The sequence below is a fragment of the Panthera pardus genome, unplaced genomic scaffold (genome assembly GCF_024362965.1).
Source record: "Panthera pardus isolate Hobbes unplaced genomic scaffold, ASM2436296v1 HiC_scaffold_16, whole genome shotgun sequence".
NCBI classification, from domain to species: domain Eukaryota; kingdom Metazoa; phylum Chordata; class Mammalia; order Carnivora; family Felidae; genus Panthera; species Panthera pardus.
The window spans coordinates 151,274,633-151,282,642 of record NW_026526721.1 but is presented as its reverse complement, the minus strand read 5'-3'; the positions used below and the strand labels follow the sequence as shown (position 1 = coordinate 151,282,642).

The 8,010-nt window shown below is 39.9% G+C and overlaps 1 pseudogene; it reads right to left on the bottom strand.

Annotated features, from left to right (window-relative positions):
- Positions 1 to 298: 298 nt before the first annotated feature.
- On the bottom strand, positions 299 to 1,351 carry LOC109248841 (small integral membrane protein 19-like; annotated as a pseudogene).
- Positions 1,352 to 8,010: the final 6,659 nt, after the last annotated feature.

Below are 8,010 nucleotides of genomic sequence, written 5' to 3'. Positions count from 1 at the left end.
GAAGCAGGCTCCAGGCTCTGAGCTGTCAGCACAGAGCCTGACACGGGGCTTGACCTCATGAACTGTGAGATCATGACCTGAGCCGAAGTCAGACATGTGACCGACAGAGCCACCCAGGCACCCCCAAAGATGCAATTTTAGAAAACAAAACAAAACACAAAAAAATTGAAAAGTCACAAGTCAATGATTTTAGCAAGACAGAAGTTTTTTAAAAATGCTATTCATGGTTTAGTAGAATCCGGAGTTTGCTACGACGTTGTTTAATGATAATCGCTTATGTTGCTCCTTTTCTGAGATGTCATTCCAACGAGAGACGCATAGTGTTAGCTTGGTTTTGTAGCTGCTGATAGTCAGACTGCCTGGAAATGGAATACATTTCCAGTTGCTATCTTAAACGAATTTGGCTTATCGTGTCGTAAAAGTTGGGCTCTGACCAAGTTTCTGCTGTAGGCGGCACACTGAATATTCTCATAATTTCCTTTTATTCCTCTTGACCCGCATTAAGAGCCCAAAGCCGATAAGGACCCTGACCCAGTAAAAGTTGGTGGCTTCATTCTAGGCCTTGTGAAGGCCATAATGGATAGTGCCATTGGCATCCATCACCCCCTAACCTCCAGGCTGGAAGGCAGCAAGTGACTGGACTGCTCCTGGCTCCTTCCCTTAGAGTTGGGCTGATCCCACACTGCATTGATTTGTCTTCCTAGTCTCCTCCGACCTGGAAAAAAATTAGGGCTCCATCTTTCATGCTTTGACACTTTTGGAAAGTAGTAACTAGCTATTTTGTAGAATGTCCCTAAATTTGTTTGGTGTTTCCTCATGACTGTATTTAGCGCTATGCATTTTGGGCGAGAAGTGTTGATGTACCCTTCTTAGTGCATGATATCAGGGGGTACCTGATGTCAACGTGCCCCGTTACTGGGATTTTAACTTTGATCACTTGTTTGAAGTGGTGTCCTCCAAGTTTCTTCATTATAAAGTCATTATTTTCCCTTTGTAATTGGTAAGTGTCAGGTGGGGAGATACTTTGAAACTCTGCACATACCTATTTCTCCTGTTTTCATCCTGTAGTTTTATACAGCCCTCAATGCTTCTTGCCTGCAACAATTACAACGGTGGTGATTTTCTATTTCCATCATTCCTTCTATATTATTAATGTAAAATCCTACAGTAAGAAAGAACTGTCCCTTTTCTCCTGTTAATTCAACTATTGTATCACCATGGACTCAGGTATATTTAGTCTATGGGTTATAATCTATTACAGTCATTTATTTTTTGCTAACATTGTCCGAGGTTTGGCTACTGGGGACTTCTTCTGGTTGGCTTCTGTGTCCTTTTGATGTGCTCCTGTCATTTCGGGGGTACTTCCTTCCTTTCTGGTAGCACAGTGCATACCCCCTCATCTTGCACTTTCCCTGCTCCAGCCCTGGAACCAACCACTTCTCCAAAGAACCTTCATTCTTTTACTTGGAAACCAAGATCTAAGAACTAAGTGTGATCATTGCTACTAGGGTGTTACTGCTCTAGGCCATCTCAATGGGCAAGGCTACAAAATATATATCCAACGTATCTCTTATGTATCAATATGTATCTGAAGTCATGGGTTCATACTGGTGCCTCTGAGTCTAGTCCAACACCATCGGTCTTCATTCTAGTCTTCCTTTGTCCTTGGTTGTAACTCTTTTCTCTAAGAGAAAGCTAGCTCTTCTTATCTATAATATAGTTGCTTATTTGCTGAATTCCGGTATATACATAGTTTCAGAACTGCAAATTCATATCCCTGTGACAAACAAATTCCCGAACTAGAATACATTTTTGTACAATTCTTATCTTCAGCTTTATAATATCATCGACATAAAGTTATGTAGATTAATTCTTTTCTTCTCCATCCCCTTCAATGTGGTTATGATGTTTACAATAGTTAGGTTTGCCATTTGGATTTTTGCCATGTCCTGATTGATTTTGATTAATTATTTATTTAAGGAGGGGTTGTATGTGAAACATGCTATGGTTCTAAGGGTCAGAATTATATTAAAAGCTATACTTAGATTGGTGAGGATACAGAGAAAGGAGAACACTTTTGCCCTGCTGGTGGGAATGCAAACTGGTGCAGCCACTCTGGAAAACAGTATGGAGGTTCCTCAAAAAGTTAAAAACAGAACTACCCTACAACCCAGCAATTGCACTCCTATGTATTTATCCAAAGGATACAAAAATGCTGATTCGAAGGGGCACATGCACCCCAATGTTTATAGCAGCGCTGTCAACAATAGCCAAGTTATATAAAGAGCCCAAATGTCCATCGACTGATGAATGGATAAAGAAGATGTGGTATATATATACGATGGAATACTACTCGGCAATGAAAAAGAATGAAATCTTGCCATTTGCAACAACATGGATGGAACTGGAGGGTATTATGCTAAGTGAAATGAGTCAGTCAGAGAAAGACAGATACCATATATTTTCACTCATATGTGGAATTTAAGAAACAAAACACATGAACGTAGGGGAAGGGAGGGAAAAATAAGAACAGAGAAGAAGGCAAACTATAAGAGACTCTTAAACACAGAGAACAAACTGAGGGTTGCTGGAGAGGTGTTGGGTGGGGGGATGGGCTAAATGGGGGATGGGCATTAAGGAGGGCACTTGTTGGGATGAGCACGGGGTGTTCTATGTAAGTGATAAATCACTAAATCCTACTCCTGCAATCATCAGTACGCTATATGTTAGCTAACTTGGATTTCAATAACATTTTAAACTTTAAAATAAATAAGTACATACATAACTATATAAATATACAAACGGGATACCAGACAGTGACAAGCTCTCTGGAGAAAAATAAGTGGGCAAAGGAAGATGGGGGGAAATGATGTAATGAACATGAGAATGTTTGTAAACTATAAAAAATACAATTATAAGCTGTTATTAATAATGACAATAATGTATCTACTTTCCTTTTGCTAAAAAAAAAAAAGCTATACTTAGAGAAGTGTCCCTCCCCCTCTTCCCTTCAGCCCCATTCACCTGTTTCCATCTGTTCACTCTCATAGATAAACAATCTCATTAGCTTGCGACTTACCTGCCCTGTGTTTTTTTTCCCCGCAAATGAGCATACACCTTATATCACCTTATATCTCCGTTTATTATAAAAGGGTAGCATACAATACATATTCGTGAGCACATTGCTTTTTTTGCTTACCAGTATGGCCTGGAAATCATTCCATGAGTTCGTAGAAAGTTTCCTCATTCTTTTTTACAGCTGCATAATATTCCACTGGGCAGATACACCATCATTTATTCAACCACTCTCCTACGTATGGACATTGATGTTGTTCCCAATATTTCGTAATACCATCAAAGCTACTCACAAAGGTGAGTAATCTCGCACCTATGTATTTTCTTACCGTCAGAAGTGTATCTGCAGAGTAAATTCCTAGAAGTGGGATTGCCGAGTCAAAAAGGAAGTGCATCTATAGTTCCGTCAAGTGTCAGTGGTCTCTAAGACCACCCCCAGTTGTGTGATATCCTGCACTCATAGGCCTCAGAAATTGTTATACTCACAGCTAAAATGATTACGGCAAAGAGATACAAAGCAAGGTCAGTAAAGGGGAAAGATGCGTTGGGTGCAGGCTGGGGCAACCAGGCACCGGCTTCCAACAGTACTCTTCCAGCAGAATTACACAAGATGTCCTTACTCCCCCAGCAATGAACAGTGGCAACATAAGTCTTTTCTGCCAGAAAAACTTCCTTGAGCTTGAGAACTGAGGTTTTTACTGGGGGTTGGTCACACAGGCACACAGCACCTTCATGACTGACTGTAGTTACTGAAGCTTCATTACTCAATTTCAGCCCTTAGGAAGGAAGGGTACGTTCCCCATAAGGCACAAGACACGTAGACGGGCTGGTACAAGGTGGTTCAAAGTTCCAAGCGTGTAAAATACTCTTATCAGTTTGTAGCCCAGGACTCAGCTCCCAGAAGCCAGCTGAGGACCAGTCACACACGCAGGTCCTAGAAGAACATGCGAGATTTAAGCAACTCAGCGTGGCTGGGTTGCTGGGTTAATAGTAGGAGTTGCCAAATTATCCTGCAGAAGGCTTGTCCCAGTTTGCATTCCCATCAGCAACGGGAATTTGTTTCCTCACGGCCTCACTGACAAAATGCGTCGTCATAATGTTTAATTTTTGCCAATCTGATAGGTAAAAAATGTTATCTTAGTATTATTGTAATTTGCGTTTCTCTAATGTCAAGTGAATTTGAACATTTTCCCATTAAAATGGTATATTTTTACAAATTTAATGGTTTGGGGTTTACAGACACGTAATTAATTGACTTTTTTTAAAAAATGGTTATTTATTTTGAGAGAGGGAAAGAGGCAGAGAGGGAGAGAGAGAATCCCAGGCAGGCTCCATGCCGTCGGCACAGAGCCCAACCCGGGACTCAGTCTCACGAACCGTGAGATCACGACCTGTGCCCAAACCAAGAGTTGGACTCTTAACTGACTGAGACACCCAGGTGCCCGCCCGTAACTGACTTTTACATATTCACATTATACTCAGCGAGCTTGCTAATTTCTCCTTTTGTTTCTAATTATTTATAGATTCTTTGGGGTTTTATTTTCTTCTTTCTAATCTTTATGCTTTCAATTTCTCTTTATCTGATTGCACTGGCTAGGGCTGTCAGCACTATATTGAATGGGTGATTGTGGACACTTTTGTCTTGCCTTTAATTTTTAAAGGGAATAATTCTAAAGCTTCCCCTTTGGGATATTTTTGGGAAGGAGGGTAGATTCTCTTTATTGGATTAAAAAAAATCCAATTTTTGCCTAGGATTAAAAAAAATCATGAATTAGCATTGAGTTTTATCAAATGCATTTTCTGTGTCTCTAAACATGATCATATGGCTTTTCTCTTTTAATCTATTAAGTATAAGTATTTATGTATTTTCTAATAATAAAACCATCTTTGCATTCCCAGTTTAAGTTGTTTTTTTTTTTTTTTTAACATTTATTTATTTTTGAGAGACAGAGGCAGACACAAGCAGGGGAGGGATAGAGAGAGAAGGAGACAAAGAATGCAAAGCAGGCTCCAGGCTCTGAACTGTCAGCACAGAACTCGACGTGGGGCTCAAACCCATGAACCATAAGATCGTGACCTGAGCCAAAGTCAGACGCTTCACTCACTGAGCCACCCAGGCGCCCCTTTGCATTCCTCGTTTGAAAGTCACTTGATCATGGTATATTTTCCCTATTTATACACTATTGAATTTGATTTACTAACATTGTACTTAGAGTTTTTACATTTATTTTTAGGAATGAAATGGATCTAAAGTTTCCCCTGTTGTACTGTAGTTTTCTAGTTTTGTTACTGAAGTTAGAATGATCTCCCTACTTAGTTCCTGAAAGAAAAAAAAAAACAAAAACTGGAATGATCTGTTTCATAAATGTTTGGTAGACCTCCTGAAAAACATTTTAGGTCTAGTGTTTTCTTTGTGAGAAGATTCTTAACTTCTGCTTTCATTTCTTCCATCATTGTAGAACTTGTAAGCCTTTCTATGTATTCTGGAGTCCATTGGATTCATTTTGTTTTAGGAATTTAATTCATTGAAGTTTCAAATTCATTGACATAAAGTTGATATTAGCATTTGGTTAATATTTTTAATCTTGCTGTACCTTTATATTCCTTTTTCTTTCATATGTAAAAGCCTCTATTGTACTTTCTGTTTTTCAATTTTTATTTAATTGTCTAACTTACTCATCTACTTAAAGAACCAATTTTGGACTTTATTGATTCTCTTATTATATATATGTGTATTTTTTAAGTTTATTTATTTACTTTGAGAGAGACAGAGACTGAGTGGGGGAGGGGCAGAGATAGAAACAGAGAGAGAGAGAGAGAGAGAGAGAGAGAGAGAGAATCCCAGGCAAGCTCCATGCTGCCAACACAGAGCCCGATGGAGGGCTCGAACCCACAAAACTGTGAGATCATGACCTGGGCCAAAACCAAGAGTCAGACACTTAACCAACTGAGCCACCCACGTGCCCCATTTCTTATTATATTCTTTATTTCTATTTATCTCTGTCTTAACTGTATTATCTTCTTCCTTTACTTATTTGGATTTATTCTATTGTTCTCTTTATGAAGGGCATTTTGTTTGTTTTCAGTCTTCTGATTTTCAATAGAAAATCCCACAGAGTACTATCTTTTATACCACCCACAAGTTTTAATATGTTATCACTCATTATGACTCATTTGTAAATGTTTTAAATTTCCATTATGACGTCTTCTTTGACTTCTGAAGTATTCGCAAGTTTTTAAAATCATATACATATGTTTCTTAAATCATATAAATCATATATATATTTATAAGACTTAAAAAAATATATAGATAAGCACACCTGGGTGACTCAGTTGGTTGAGCGTCCAGCTTCAGCTCAGGTCATGAGCTCGTGGTTCGTAAGTTCGAGCCCCACATCAGCCTCACTGCTGTCATCCTGTCAGCACCGAGCTTGCTTTAGACCCTCTGTCCACCTTCTCTCTACCCCTCCCCGACTTGCACTCTCTCAAAAATAAATAAACATTTTAAAATGTATCTATAGGTATAGATTTAGATATTCCATGTTCATGGATTAGAAGACCCAATATTGTTATTAAGATGTCAGTTCTTTTTTTTTTTTTTAATTTTTTTTTTTTTAACGTTTATTTATTTTTGAGACAGAGAGAGACAGAGCATGAATGGGGGAGGGTCAGAGAGAGGGAGACACAGAATCCGAAACAGGCTCCGGGCTCTGAGCTGTCAGCACAGAGCTGCGGGGCTCGAACTCACAGACTGTGAGATCATGACCTGAGCCAAAGTCGGCGCTCAACCGACTGAGCCACCCAGGCGCCCCATTAAGATGTCAGTTCTGGGGCGCCTGGGTGGCTCAGTCGGTTGAGCGTCTGACTTGGGCTCAGGTCATGATCTCACGGTTTGTGGGTTTGAGCCCCACATCCAGCTCTGTGCTGACAGCTCAGAGCCTGGAACCTGTTTCAGATTCTGTGTCTCCATCGCTCTCTGCCCCTTCCCCACTCATGCTCTGTCTCCCTCTGTCCCAAAAACAAATAAACATTAAAAAAAAAAAATTATGTTAAAAAAAAAAAAAGATGTCGATTCTTCCCAACTTAACCTAAGGGTTCAATACAAATCACAACAAAAAATGCAGCAGGTTAAGGGTGCTTGGCGGGCATGGTCAGTGGAGCATGTGACTCTTGATTTTGGGGTTGTAAGTTCGAGCTCCGCATTGGGTGTAGAGATTACTTAAAAATAAAATCTTTTTAAATTTTTATTTATTTTTATTATTATTATTTTTTTAATGTTTATTTATTTTTGAGAGAGACAGAGACAGGATGCTAATGGATTGGGGCAGAGAGAGAGGGAGACACAGAATCCGAAGCAGGCTCCAGGCTCCGAGCTGTCTGCACAGAGCCCGACGCGGGGCTCGAACTCACAAAACCACAAGATCGTGACCTGAGCCGAAGTCGGACTCTCAACCGACTGAGTCACCCAGGCGCCCCAAATAAAAGCTTTTTTTTAAGTTTATTTATTTATTTATTTTGAGAGAGAGGGAGCAAGCACGAACATGTGAGGGGCAGAGAGTAATGGAGACAGAGAATCCCACGCAGGCTCCAAGCTGCAGGGCTCCATCCCATGACTGTGAGATCATGACCTGAGCCCAAGTCAAGAGTTGGACGCTCAGCCAACTGAGCCACCCAGGTGCCCCTACTTAATAATAAAATTTTAGAAAAAAAATACAGCGAGTTATTTTGCAGATATCAACAAGCTGATTGTAAAGTTCAGATGGAAAGGCAAAAGACCTAGGAGACTCAGCACAATAGTGAAGAAAAAAAAAGGTGGGGGACTCACACTACCTGATTTCAAGGCTTACTGTGTAAAGCCATCATAATCAAAATGGCATGGAATTGGCAATAGAATAGACACATAAAGCCATGGAACAGAATAGAGCCCATAAATAT